We start from the raw sequence: 14734 nt of genomic DNA on the forward strand, positions 1-14734 counted from the left end.
AGTCTGAAAATTGGTTGTGGGGAATTTGTAAGTGAGTAGACTTTACCCACCTACAGCCTTTTTCAATATGAATCTATGAAACCTAACGTTGAGACAAAAACATGGCCACAGATCAGCTTACTAGAGTTCTCTATACTGTGGTTGAGGACCCAAGCCCAGCCAACAATAATGTGACACTTTCCTCCTATATGTCGTTTTTCCTTGTGAATATACCCCCAAGGGAAGGATGAGTGCAGTCTAGGGTAAATTTTAGATATCCTGGATGCCCCATTGTCATCATTATTTCTGATAAAGCTCGGTTTCTTCATTTAGTCTCACACTGTACCTGTCATATGGTTGCCTACTTTGCTAACTGACTTGCAGAATTTAATAAATAAGAGACTCACTATATATCATTTACTGTCCTTTTAGACTGTACCCTTAGTGAATATGAATACTCCGCTGATTCCATTTAACTTGGAACAGATCCGGGCACTTGCTGCTGGGCTGCAGTACATCTCAGCTGTGGAGTTTTTTAAATGCTTTAGCAATTGAAGTGCATCTTTACTATTGAATGGCATCCCTCATCTGTAAAGCCATTTACAAACTTTACTGATCAAGCTGTACATTTCTGAGTTGGAATTTAATCTACAGAGCCTTCTGCAAAATGAGCTGAGTCCTTTACTAATCATGGGCAATGGTAGAATTTATTTGGTTTGCAGTGATTTGCATTATTTGCTTATTATACCCCTTGGTTCCTGCTGCAGACTGCTGTGCGGCGTTGCTGGAGCTGGGAAATCACTCTGCACATCCTCCTCCTCCCGAGGGGAGAGCATTTTGGTTGCAGATGCAATGCCTCCTTAATGTAAGAATCTCACCATTCACGCATGCATGTCTCCTCCCTCTATGTCCACATGACGCCGCACAGTGAGTGCTGCCTGGACATCTCCTCACAAACCTCTGTGAAGTTAGGGTGTTCCAAAACATTACACCAAAAGCAAAGTTACTCCATTTGGCCACAGACTCTGCGTGACTCCCCTCAACCTAACGTAGCAAACATTGTTTGTGTTCCAAGTAAACTCCTAATGCTATTAAAATTGTTCCTGTGCTATATCCCACCAGGCTTACTCCAGAAACAGTGGGGTAGGTTAAACAATATAATAATGTAGAATTCATTTAATCAATCCTAGATGCCATTTTATGATTCATACTCCAATAAAAAGATTTTATTCCAACTAAAGTATAGAGAATCAATGACTCAAAATTCCATAAATTAAAGATATTCAAGCACAAACTTTTATTCCTGGTGAGCAAACCTAGATAAACTGCAACAGATAACTACAATAAAATTGGAGCACTGTTTTAGGAAATAAACTGCATCTCCATAATACTCTGGCAAATTCCTTGTTTCATAGGGAGAAAGAATAAAGCCTTCTAGAAAAGGATTGTATTCCTATCCATTAGTATCTGAACCAAAATCTAGACTTGTCAGGTAAGATCAATATATTGGCTTCATGTTTCCATCACAGAATCGCAAGAGGGCTATTTGACTGGATAAGATAATATCTCCTAGTGTATCAGAAGATAAAGCACTCAATTGTCCAAGAGATTATAAATTTATGCTTTCAGACCTTGTAGACATTAACCACGTAGACATTAGGCCAGATAAGAGAATATGTACAATCTTGAAAACAAAAATATAAAACTGAGTCGCTCATTTATGCTTGTTGAAGATTTTTCTCAAGAAAGCACATAAAAATGATGAAGGTTGTCTACAGTACGCAGACAAGAAAATATATAGCCCAGTAATAAAGTCAGGAAATATGTTCTATATTAACAGCTTCACTCTTCAAACCATAAATTGTATGCAAGAAAGATTAAATAATTCCAACATGACAGAATTTGTTAAAAATAAAGTATAGAAATCCTCACCTTTTTTTCAACTAATCTCCACATTTGCTCACGGAAGATCGGAACCACCAATAGTTGTCCCATTGATGGCTCTTTTGTATTCAGGTTCTCAATTTGTCTACTGAGAAATAAATGTTCTAGAAATCAAGTGAAATTATAAAAACTATAGAATATCACGCTTGCACCCTTTAATAGTTTGAGGTCTGTAGCATCTAACAGACTACAGGCAAATCTACTTCAAAAAATAGCTATTGAAGGTTTTGCTAAATATATAGTTTTTTTGCCTTAACGCCATTTCAGTTCTGGGCAGATTTCTCGTGTTCAGGACACCCCACTGATTTCGAAAGCTGCTTCTCAGGGATCTTTGTTAGGAGTATTCCAAGAATCTACTAGATGTCAAGAAGAAAGGTTTAACTTCAAGAATGTGACTCAAACTATTTATTTTTAATCCCTTTTATAAAATAATTCATATATTGTGGGGAATGAGATATTTCAGAGAAATTCAAACAATATTACAAAAGCTGTAGCAGTGTCTTTTATTGTTTAGTTATTTTCTAGATAATTTGTACAGTGTACACCCCAGTGGAGACACGCTCCCAAAATCTCCTGTCCTACTATTAGATTTTTGCCAAGTACAGTAGAGCAGGAAGACAGCTCAAATGGAACTGGGCAGGCGGAGCAGTGAAAGCTGCAGCAAAGCTATTCCAAGTTGAAAGATGTATGAACTTACAACTGAACTCTTGCTGGGGAGTAACTGGCTTGTTTACCCTGAAGTAACTACAGCTCTTCTTGAAACATGAATAAGGTGCCTGTCTCTGGTCAATTTGAGGGTCTTACGTGGAACAAGCTGTGAGTGTTACTCTCATTTTTGCCTAGAATGATCCCTAGATTTTTTTTTCCTGAGGAAAACTGGCCCTGAGCTAACATCTGTGCCAGTCTTCCTCTATTTTGTACATGAGTCACCGCCACAGCATGGCTGACAAATGGTGTAGGTCCGTGCCCAGGATCTGAACCTGAGAACCTGGGCCACCGAAGCAGAGCATGCCAAACTTAACCACTATGCCACAAGGCCAGCCTCCCTGGATTTTTTAATGTAAGCACTTACCCATAATTCCTTGGGGACCACCCAAGATGGTAGATAGCATTGAACTCAGGGCCTCCTCCTTGATTTCTATCCTATCCACAAACAAGAAAGAAGAAAATGAGGGTAGCCTGTGACAGTGCATGAGTTATACAGACAAACTTACATTGCTAAGGTTGTAATAGGTAATTCTTTATTAATTCAAATTGGGGGAGGGTTGTAAAATGGAGTCCTGTGTGGGAAAAATAGAGTGCTTGTTTAGGATGCTTTTGTGTAAGAAGGTTATCCCATTACCAAAAAAAAGCTGATCTGCAGCTTTGTGTGAAGACAATGTCCCCAGGAGACCAGGCAATAGCCAATGGAATCAGCAAAGAAACTTGCACATCCATGCCGGAAAATAACCCAGCAGATGAGAAACAACCAAAACTCTCGTGTGACGACGTACTAACAGTCACGTCAGCATTAGGTGAAGTCCTAATCTTAATGTCAACTGAGCCCCACAGCATGGCTCAGAAAAAGTGTTGAGAATGCAATAGCCCTTCTGTTGGAAAATACCTGACAAAGGTGAGGAAAGCAAGGACAGACACTGTTTAAGTATTTCACAGGGTAGAGAAAATGATAAAAATATTCAAGATATGTATGTGATAGATGATCAAGCCAAAGTTAAACTCTCAACTCTAAACTCTTATCCCTAGCCTTGACATATTTCATGGGAGATTGGAAGGGGGCTTGTAAGAAAGGAAGGCAGGGAGGCTGCCCCTCAAACAAAATACTGTCTATATAATTTGAATTTGAGATGCATGCGTATCAAATAGGGCCTCCAAATGCCAACTTGTCCACAAGTTCCAAGTAGTGTAAAGCCAACTATCTATTGTCTTTTGGATCCTATTCCTTGACTTGAAACCAATAATCTCAAAAGTTCTGTCCTGTGATGCAATGGGCAGTGGTTAGGTCTGCCCCAGGCATTCCCTCTGAGCCTGCTTCCCGACAAAAAGAGTCATGCCACAGGTCTCTATTAAGGAGGTTCAGGGCCTCTGAAAACAGGTTACTAAAGTTAGTGAACTGTAGTTATCCAGGTAGAATGAGCCATCTCAACTTTTTTGACACTCTCCCTCTAGCAAAAGTGGACAAAAGCCCAGCGCAACCAAAGTGTGTTCTAGAAAGTACCACTTCAACCATCCCAAGAGGAAGATGCCTGGTCCATAAGATTACCTTTCCCTGGACTAGAGGTGAGAGAAAGAAGGTAAGAGAGAGTTGATGCCATACCCTTTGTCATCCACTGCACTTTTCCCTTCTTTAAAGCATCTAGTGTTAAGAGTGCTTGATTTGATCAAATCATCTGGCACAGTTAAGGAGTTTGTTTAAAGGCTGTGTCTAATCCTTTGGCTGTCTCAGAGTTCATTTACAACATGAATATGAAGGAAAGAGCAGGTTTTGAAGGATGAAGTGAAAAGAGAGCGTACCAGACCCAGTTTATGTACCTCCCCAGATTTCCTCAGCCCTGGTTCCTGCCTGATGCCACTAAGACCCTCCAGGAGAACCACTGGACCCAACCACATTTAGGTAAGCCCAGAAGGGAGCTTCCAATTTTCATAGGATAAAGGCTCATTGGACACCATCTCTGCCATTATGACCATGGCAAGATAGATCGTTGTGTGTTCCACCTGCTTGGCCACTTGATTCACTATAGCAACTGCTTCCTGGTCTCCCAAATTCCCTGTGGCACAACCTGAGGGCACCCCACCTCATGCCTCATAATACGTGTCCCCTGCCTCCTGTCCTGGGGATTCCTTTCCACCACTGGGCTCAAATGGGAACCAAACTACTGCCCACACATGTGCACAGGTCCATCCACCTGAGCCCGTGAGGCTACAAGCTGCAGGAAGATGGGAGCACCCTGGGTGTGTCCTGCATGCCGTGGTTCGTGCCATGAGGGCTGCTGCTGCTGTCAAGGAGTCTGGCTTCTCCACTGGCTGCTTGGAGAGGGTGGGTAACACAACCTAGAGAGGCTGGTGAGTTAAGAGCCCATTGTGTAAACTGACCAATGAGAGACAGGAGATGAGAAGATCTAGAGGATAAAAGGATAAATTCTTCTTTTCTCCTCCCCCCAGTAGACAATTCTAAGATGCAATGGTTTCATACTGCCTCCTGGAAGATGTCTTGTGAAACCGAGCAACCAAAACTCGTTGTGAACCTGAGATCAGCGTGGTAACATCTCCACTTGCATATGCTCTCTCTCTTTCCCTGACTTGCTTTCCCGTTCTTCTGACTCTGGCTTCCCTGGGATTCCACCCCACAGAAGAATGCTACATGTAACTTGCACCTTGGGCTCTCTTTTCTAGGGAACATGAGTGAGTATTGGAAAGTAAAATACGAGATTAGTACAGGTGGACTGAGGCTCCTCTAGGACATCCAAGTGAAAACGTCCAGCAAGTAAATAGATATAGGAATCAAAGGGGATATCTAGACTGGAGAGAATGCATTTTACAGTGGGAAGTATTGTAGTATGCATGACTTGATTCCTTTGACCCATTATTTTAAACTTGAAACTGATAAATGTGTTATCCTTTCATCAAGTATCTACTATTTGCTAGCCATGGATCCTGCAATTAATGGAGCTATAATATGGAGCCATTTAAAAAATCATATTGTATGGAGATTATTCCTCTGGGTCCATGTACTTGCATGAAAAGAGAAAAACTGACATCATTATTTTCACTAACCCCTAACTGATATTTCAATTATGAATGGAGAAAACAAACCACAGTAATATTAGCAGTACTTGTTATATCGTCAGCAATAGAAATCACAGATATTTTCATATCACATTATTGTTGTCACAGATAACTCATACAATTCTCACTACTTTTAAAGTATGGCAATTATTAGACCTACTGGGAGATCATGGTTAATATATATGTTAACTGTTATAATATCACAAAATGTTTCTAATATTTTAATAACTATTTTTCAACATAGTTTCTTTGTTACTTTTTATAAGTTTATAAGTTTAAAAACATTATTCTGAAAAGGGGTTATAAGCATATTAGATTGCCAGGGCTGCCAGAAAAAGTGCTGGTTTAAGCAACAGAAATTTATTGCCTCACAGTTCTGGAGGCTAGAAATCCAAGACCAAGGTGGCAGCCAATTGGTTTCATCTGAGAGCTGTGAAGAAAAATTTGTGCCGTGCCTCTCCCTAGCTTCCTGTGACTGCGGGAATCTTTGGCATGCCTCCGCTTGTAGGAGCATCACTCCATTCTCTGCCTTCATCTTCACGTGGCATTCTCCCTGTGTGTATCTGTTCCCAAATTTCCCCTTTTTATAAGGACATCAGTCATATTGGATTATGGTCCACCCTAATGACATCATTTTAACTTGATTATCTCTGGAAAAAACCCATCTCCAAAAGAGGTCACATTCTGAGGTACAGGGGGTTAGGACTTCCATATATCTTTTTGTGGAGGACACAGATCAGTCCATAATAATAGGCTTCAATAGACTGCCAGAGCAGCCCCAGTTATAAGAGAGGTTAAGAATGCTATTATGGAAGAATATTCAACAAGAGAAAATATTTTAATATATTCAAATGAGAAAAAATAAGATTAAAACACTACAGTTATTTTATAATATTCTTTTTCTTATGCATATATTTTGTTCATATATATACATTTATATGCATAAGAAAAAGGCTGGAAGTCCATACATAAACAATATATCAACGCTTTTCTTTCCGTGTTGAATTTGAGGGCATATAGGTAAGGTTTACTTTCTCCTTTGTGCTCTTCTGAAACTCCCAAATGTTCTTTATCTTGGCATTTCAAGTGGTCTGTATCTCTAAAAAAAAGTGTGACATGATAAAAATATCTTTAAAGGTTATAAAGGTAAAAGTATCTCGACTCTTTCGAGCCTTAATTATACCCTAAAATTCTACATTTAATAATCCCAACTCTAAAGGCACTCTACCCTAAGTATTAGGTAAATCTATAACTTTTCTCCTGATAGTATCCAAGATGTAGTTTTCATTAAATATTTAGAGAAATTACTACCATTGTGGCTATAGTTACCAATGAGCCCTCTAATAAATAAAAGAAGACTTATATATGATTTTCAGTAAGATTGACTATGTAAGTATTTATTTTATATACTTGTATTCAGAAATAAATCTCAAATAAAGTCAGTGAAGGAATCACATGCAGCAAAAACAGTGTGAAAGAGATGAGAGAACAGTGGTGGATGAGGCGAGTGCCTTCTGGACCCTTGAAGAACAGCACAAGGAGAGCAACAGGCTGGGTTGTGTGAACAGGTAACCAAGTCACCAATTCATTTTTTTTTCCTTCAGAAACCTAACGACTGCATAAAAGGGGTAAAAGTCAAAAACCAGTTCGGTTCAACCAGAAATAAGCAAAACATAAAATTTTAACAATTTACTTGAATAATAGATCTAATCCTCCTTGAAATTTTCCCCTTGAAAAACTTCAGAGGGTTGCCACAATTCCCTACTTCTCTTTGGCTATGGTTATCCAATATCAATGCATAAAGAAGCATAGAAAATGTTATACCATGATAGAAAATGTTTTATTTATTTTTTTGCCTTTTGATACCCAAAACTTTATTTTGCCCAAGTAATCAGAATAACAAATACAAATAGAAAATAATTGTTTCAGATGGAAGGATATCAGAACTTAAAACAGAAAAGAATGAAAATGTGGAGATTATACAGAGCAGTATGACAGAATCTAAAGAGTAACACCAACATGGGCTGTTTCCCTGATACAGTCATTTGGCAAAGTCCTGGTCTTGGCACCTGGGCTGGAATTAACCTTTAAGATGTTTGAAATGGTCAGACATTCTGCTCTGCTCCCAGTCCTTCAGGCACAGAGGCAGTCAAGTGCAAAGCTGATCTCTCCAGCTTTGTAATCAGACTTTCTGGGATTAAAACCAAGCTCTGATCTGAAGTACTTGCTTGACATTGGTTAAGTTTTTAATCCTCCCTGTGCCTCAGTTTCCTCCTCTGTAAAACTGGCACAATACTAGCTACCACTTGGAATTGTTATGCAGGTTAAATTAGGAAACACATGCAAAACAGTTTTTTAAATCTCAGGAAAACAATAAACCCCTAAACAATATTAACTATGAATGTTATTACCATTGATTCTTTAACTCCCATCACTTCTATGTAGAAATTATTTTCACAATGGTTTTCAGAATGGTTCAGGGAGCTTACACCCATCAAGAAACCACTGGGAAATCAAAATGATAATGTCATATGCCTACCACCACTCATGGATTTAAAATCAATTCTTTGGCCCCTCTACACTTGTCAGTATGAAGGTGCTTATTAACCTTCCGCAGCACGTTGGTACTGTGTACTGACCCCTGTCTGTCTTTTGCTGACTCAGACTCCTCTCTTGTCTTTTCTTGCCCTTTGCTCTCTCTCTCTCTCAAAAATATCAAGAAAAAAAGAAATCTAGTTTCTGGTTCAAGCTTCGGCTTCTGAAGTCTTGATTTGTGGTAGGAACAGAAGCAGCGTGTTTTAACCTCCAATGACACTTCATTTCAGACAGCTGCTTGAAAGGATCTCCAGGGATCAATATCAGAAGTGGGTGCAGCTATTGTTATGTTACTGGTCAGACAATAGGAGTTACCTACTTGAAGCAAGAAAGCTGAAACAACAATAAGCTGGTTAAAATCATAGATCACAAGAGTGAACTCTATGAAATGGAATTTAAACAGGAATATTCTATAGTTTATCAAATCTGTATTTTGGCTTATCGATTTTTAAGGCATTATAATACAGAAAGAAAATGTGAAATACCATCTGCACAGCCACGATTTTGGGAAACTCAATAATGCACTGTAAAAAAAATTGACACAGTGTCACATAAGCAAAAGTAAATCAATCCAGATTTAAATAAGCAAAATAATGAGCCAAATTCGAGATTCAAATCCATTTAAAATATATATTTTTTTATTTTCCAAAAAGAGAAAAAAACAAACATGAAATATACACTTCTAGTGTCACTGGAATAAGATTACTTATAAGACATAGAATATCCTAAGTTTTGCTCTTGTCATTCCACTGTTTTTCCTGTCTACTCAGTCCCAGGCACAATGGTGCCTTTAAGACCTTGGCATGAGATCACAACTCTCATTGACTTTAATGGAACTTCTAAGGCGACAATAAAAAGTCAGCAAGATCACTGTGTGTGAAACCACTTTATGAAGATGAAATTAATAAAATCACAATATCGACATATGTTCAATGTACAGGTGGAGTTTGTTAATTGCGTTGTGTATGCATTCTGACTGGGATAGGCTTATTCTAAAAATCCTGGGGAAAATTACATCTACAAATGCAGAAGATAATAAAGTTACCCTATGAGCTGTCGACAATAAGGGCTCTCATGACTCTTTGAGCTTAAACATCCTCTGGCCTTGCCTGCTACAGATATTATTCGGTCTCTTGCTGTTCTTTTTGTCTCGCAAGCTAAGGGGTAAAATTCTCCATTTTTGTACACTTATGAGCTGCTTTTTTTAGGACCTCATAAAAGTTCAACTTGAACAGTAGCTATCTAATTTTGTATCTTCCTGTGTACCGATTATTACTAGAACTGGCAATGAAATTTTGCTGAGAGCAGTGTTATGCATCATGTTCTAAGCTGGCTTGCTGGCAGAGTATCACATGTAATATTGTAAAACAGTTTGTTCTAGTCAACCTCAACCAGAGCCACTGTGACAACATTTCACAGATGATGAGACTTAATTGCACAGAAATGTCATTTTTCAAATACTCCAGAAACAAAGGACAAAATCTGGACTCAAAAAGAAATCTCATGTTAACAAGGGCACCAGGAATCAGCCTTGGATCAGGAGATCAGATGAACTCTGAAACATCCTGTATTTGATCTGAAGAAATTACAGTAGAACTTTAAATTCTTAAATGAAAAAAAAAAAAGATGAAGCAGACAATTCTCGTAACTGGTTACTCAAATTTTCTAAATAAGCTATTTTATTTTAAAAACGCAGATGAAATGTTTACTAAAACAATAAAAATCTGACTGTAGATATGCAGAAATTACATAAGGTTTTAATAAAGTACACAGGAATTTTTGCAGCATGTTGACTCACAAAAAGAAATGACTGCATAAGCCTGCAAGAGTGAAATATATTTTTAGTGGTCCAGCTTCCAATACGTAAGATGTAACCTATTATACAGTGACATGCTGGTTATGCTTCATCAAACTGATTATAGACCATTTCATGAGGATGTAATCCGCTGGGACTTAAGCAGTCCAGTGTAATCAGTTATAATAAGATGGATCATTACAGGTTGTAAAAATATCAAATCGTCCAAGCAATAGATCAAGATAAAGTTCTGTGTGTTGAAGATCCCTGGGTCTTGGCAGGTAGCCTGTTATTACAGGGATTTTATGGTTTGGCTGCAGCCAATTTTTCTATAAAGAAATCAGCACAATAAATATTTTCTTTAAACCCAATCCATGAAACAGTCATTATCTTGAATAAAAAAGCAATCAAATGTTTTCATTTTACAGAACTCTTCTCACTTGCTAAATCACTAGTCGATGATTTCTCTATTTTTCTGGCCCAGTATAAGTCTCCCAATTTTTCTGAAAACCAAATAGCATACACCCTGCTCTACACACACACACACACAAAACACACACACAAAAACAAAAATTAGAATGGAAAAGTGATGGGATGGGACTAGGACTAGAGAGGGAAAATGTTGTATACATGAAACTTCTCCCCACAGTCTTTAACCCATCTTTGACCAGCAGAGACGGGAAATGAAAGAACATCGTGCCTTCCTTCTTCATTCCCCTGCACTACAAAGCCAGTAGTTCAAGAGTGAAGAAGAGGAGCTAAGCTCAGGACTGGAGAGAGACAGCTACTGCCCACATTCTCACTCTTTTCCCCTCCCCTTTTCCATTGTAGCTGAACACAAACCACAAGAAAATGCCACCTTGGAAAAAAGATGTAGATAGAGAAAACTGTTTTAAAACAGTTCACAATAAACTAATTTTGAAAATAGAAAGTAATGAAAACTCATAGCCTCTCTCCCCATCTCATATTTGCCTGCAGCGTGCATCCCCCTCTCTCTGCACCCAAAGCACGAGCGCTCTCTCTCGCTCCCTCTTCCTTCCTCTCTCCTCCCCCTCTCCTCCTTCTTTTCTTCCCTACTTCTTCCTCCTAGCCCTCCTCTCCTCTCTTCTCTTTTCTTTTCCTCTCCTCCCCTCGTTTTCCCCATTTCTTCTCTCTCTTCCTCACACCTTTCCTCCCTCTGTCTCCTTTTCTCCTATCATCCTTTCTCTTCCTCTTTCTAGTATAGCCTTGACTTTCCGCCCCCTTTTTCTGTCGTTAACGTAATCTGTACCAATTAAAAGACGAAATAAGAGAATGTGGAGGAAATTCATGCTTCTAGAGACTAATAATAACTAGCATTTATTGAGTGTTTCATATGGCTAAGCGTTAGCGAGGCACCTTGCATTCTCTGCATTACTTATTTTAATCCTCAAAATAATCTACAATGGTAGATTCTATTATTTTCCCTACTTTTTAGATTAGGAAACCAAGGATAAGAAGAAATATGCGAGAAGTCACAATCTATGTAAATGAAAAGCAGTATTTCAGTATTTTTGCCCACCATGTGAAAATAGCTCAGAGAAATTTCACCAGATTTTGAGAAAATTATTAGGAGAGTCAGATTATAAACGTAGGCACTGGATCATATATAAAAGTCACTTTGGAGGATCTCAGGGAGACTCTTTGAAACAGCAGGCTGAAATCTTCCAGAGAAATTCTACCTGAGCCTTAAAATGCTGGCATAATTGCCATCCAGAAGGAATAGGTAAACGGTAATTGAAAATAGGACCTGCAAATCTGAAGACACACATACTGGCACGCACACAATATATGGACTTACAGGCATGGATTCATGATGAAGCTGCTTCTTATAGGGGCAACTCCATAAAATGTGCTCTGGTAGAAGGAAATTATGTATTTAATGATGGTCAATAAGTCTCCAGAGGGCAGCCTGGGATATATAATATAAAAAGAACCTGCCCAATTATTCTATCAATGATATGGGCTGCAGAATTTTGACTATAGGGTATTCCACAAACTCAAAGATTACCCTCTGGTCATCTCTTGCCATGACCAGAGGTTTGACAGCCCACTGAGCAATGCCAAAATTGTTCACTAGCAAGAACTTGTCATAATCAATCACCCCAACTAAATCATGGGAGGATAGAATGCTTTGTGGGTGACTAAGAGTTTACTCTATAGTTGGGAAGAAAATCCAAAAGTCATAGAGGTAATCAGATGTAGACTACAGCCTCCACAGTCTGTTCAATACCAACCACGGCAGAAATACGGTTGCTCAACTATTACATAGTGTGTTGGAAAGAATGTAGTCTTTCCAATTAGGCAGATGTCAGTTCAGATATCAGCCCTGCCCTGCTTAGCCTCCCCCCACCTCCTACCAGCCTTAGTTTTTACTTTATTTTAACTTTTTAACAATAATAGCATTTTATATGTTTTTGTAAGGATTGGATAATCATGTATATAAATGGTCTAGCTGAGATATTAGACTTTTGATAAGTAACAACTGCTATTATTATTATCTTTTTAAATTGACTAACACCTGCTTGCGTGTTGAAGGAAATGTTTTCATATCAACACAGCATCATTGATTTATACTCAAATTGGTGTTCCCTGAAACCCATCCCAACCCACCCCCGAAGTATCCATCCAGTTCATTCCCATATTGTGTCTACTGCACGTGTTTTTGGCATGAGATTGTACCACTTTACTGAAACAACTTCTTGAACTGGGACTAGAAGCAAAATGCAAAATCTATAAATTCATTATTCTTTGTAGTCAAATGACCCTCTTTTACCTTTGTTTTTATAGCTCCAATTCTACATTCCATCCAACAATTTCTTCATAGGTTATATCCTTGAGGAAAGGTTCACAAGAGTGATTTATGAGTGGAAGAAGTTATGTAAAAGAGTTGCATTCTATAGCATTGAAAGATATGACTGGTGTCTGAATTCATTAAAAAGAAATAAAATTATGTTCCCATTATGTGGGAAAACATTGCCTTTTTTATTTTTCTGTAGTATGTCAGTGTACAGATTAATTCATTCACATAATTATCTTTGCAGCTCTTTTACTTTTACTCACAGCTGTAACTTTCTTTATAGGAAAGAATACTTTGGAAGTCAGTGTGAAACATCTTTTGAGCTGTATGGTGGAAGGTCAGAGATAATATGTGGGCCTATGGACATTGGGAACAATTTGAATTTAACCAGGATGAAAAAGTGGATGCCTGAACAATTTTACATTATAAACACCAGGAAGATTTCTAGACAATAGATCCTTGATTGCCAAGCTGCTGAAAATGGTTATTTCATCTCTAGAACATAATTGGTCTGCTGGCATTACACCCACATTACTTGAAGGAAGGAAAATAAAATTATAAACTGCTGTGTAAAGCCTGAAATGGCCACCTTTAAGTTTAATCTTCCCCTTAATGTTGTTGAATTCATAAAATATGCATTAATTCCAGTTTTTAATAGCTTTTATCAACCCATCTTTCTTCTTCAAATGGTAGACAATGCCTAATAGAAGAGATTTCTCACACTGCACTTCCATACCATGATATATCTTGTAATTTTGCTGTTCTTTATTTCCAGTTTCTTAAGCAACATTTATTATATAAAGCACACAAAGCAATAAACAGCTTCTCCACTGTTGAAACTATCAGAAAAACTAGGATCGTTTTGAGAAGCCAGTTCATTCATTATAAGCAGATTAGACTTTCACTGACAAAATATTACTATTGTAATATTTTTGAAAGGTTATACTTATGAAAATTTTAGTTTTTGAAACAATTGCTTCTAATTTTCCTGTGCCTTCACATCATATTTCTTTGATTCAAGGAAAAACAATCTTATTTTTAAAGTCTACATTTAAAAATAAACACACCCAGAAACATTGATGAGGATAGTTACTGCATTTGTCAAACTTCCCATTTACCACCACCTGTCAAGATCCTGAATTTTTAGCAGCAATTAAAGAATAACAAAAAATAAATAAATAGGGAGCTGGCCTGGTGGTGTAGTGGTTAAATTCGCTCTCTCCACTTCAGCGGCCTACAGTTCACAGGTTCAGATCCCGGGCATGGACCTACACACGGCTCATCAAGCCATGCTGTGGCAGCGTCCCACATACAAAATGGAGGAAGATTGGCACAGATGTTAGCTCAGCGACAATCTTCCTCAAGCAAAAGGAGGAAGATTGGCACCAGATGCTAGCTCAGGGCCAATCTTCCTCACCAAAAATAAATAAATAAATAAACAAACTCAATAGACCCAGCTATAACCTCCTAAAAGTTGGAAACAGCCTAAATGTCCCCAAAATAGATGATAGGTTAAATAAACTATGGTGTATTCAGAAAAGAAACAAAATTCAATAATTAAAATCATAGCCCAGTAGAATAATTAATAACAGAGCTAATGTTTTCAGTATATTATTAAGTGAAATAGTAGAGTACAAAGAGTATAATAGTAAGATTTTAATTTTATTAAAAGTATACATAAGTTTATGCATAAAATGTCTAGAAAGAAATAGAACAAAATGATTACATTCTTTTCTCTCTATGATGGAATTCTGAGTGACTTGTATTTTCTTCTAAATAATTTTCAATATTTTTCAAAATTTTCCATTGAATTTATAATA

Source organism: Ceratotherium simum, chromosome 9 (assembly GCF_057802395.1).
Source record: "Ceratotherium simum simum isolate JZ-2026a chromosome 9, ASM5780239v1, whole genome shotgun sequence".
Classification (NCBI taxonomy): domain Eukaryota; kingdom Metazoa; phylum Chordata; class Mammalia; order Perissodactyla; family Rhinocerotidae; genus Ceratotherium; species Ceratotherium simum.